Genomic DNA, 646 nt, shown 5'->3' with positions numbered 1-646 from the left:
CTGAACTTCACTCATTTGTTTCTCAAAGAGTGCCTTGTACTTCTCCAATAGCTGTCTTTTGAATCTCCCAGGGAATGGTAGCTTTGGCTCATAGGGAGGAGGAATAATAGAGGATTCCTTTGTTGGAGTAGCAGTTTTACCATGTTTCACTGTCCTCTTCTCTTCTCCAACCTTTCCTTTACTCTTAGCTTCAACAATCTTTTCTAGAATTTCTTCATCAACCTTCTCATCTACAATCACCACTTCATCGTCAATGTTAATAGCTACCTCCCCACCTTGCTTTTCACCATCCTTGGTGAGAATTCTTGGAGGTAAATCTCTACCACTCCGTAGGGTTATTGCTTTCATTGTTTCCTTGGGATTTTGCTCTGGCTTTCCAGGTAATGCCCCTTGTTGGCGACTTGTATGAGAATTCATTGAAGCAAACTGGTTCTCCAAATGTCGGATCTTGTTGTTGAGCTCATTGTAGCTTCTGTGGGAACCGAAATTCGCGCTGTCAATTTACGTTTAAATTAGGAAACTAGGAAAACCCTAATTTCCCAGAGGTCCCGGATCTCTGCGAGAGCCAACGGCAAGTGACCAAATATATGCGGAAATCATGAAAAGATAACAAACGAGTTTAGAGAAAACAGTAGATCTTATTTCG

The sequence above is a fragment of the Brassica oleracea genome, chromosome C2, assembly GCF_000695525.1.
Source record: "Brassica oleracea var. oleracea cultivar TO1000 chromosome C2, BOL, whole genome shotgun sequence".
NCBI classification, from domain to species: Eukaryota; Viridiplantae; Streptophyta; class Magnoliopsida; order Brassicales; family Brassicaceae; genus Brassica; species Brassica oleracea.
This window is presented reverse-complemented; position numbering follows the sequence as displayed.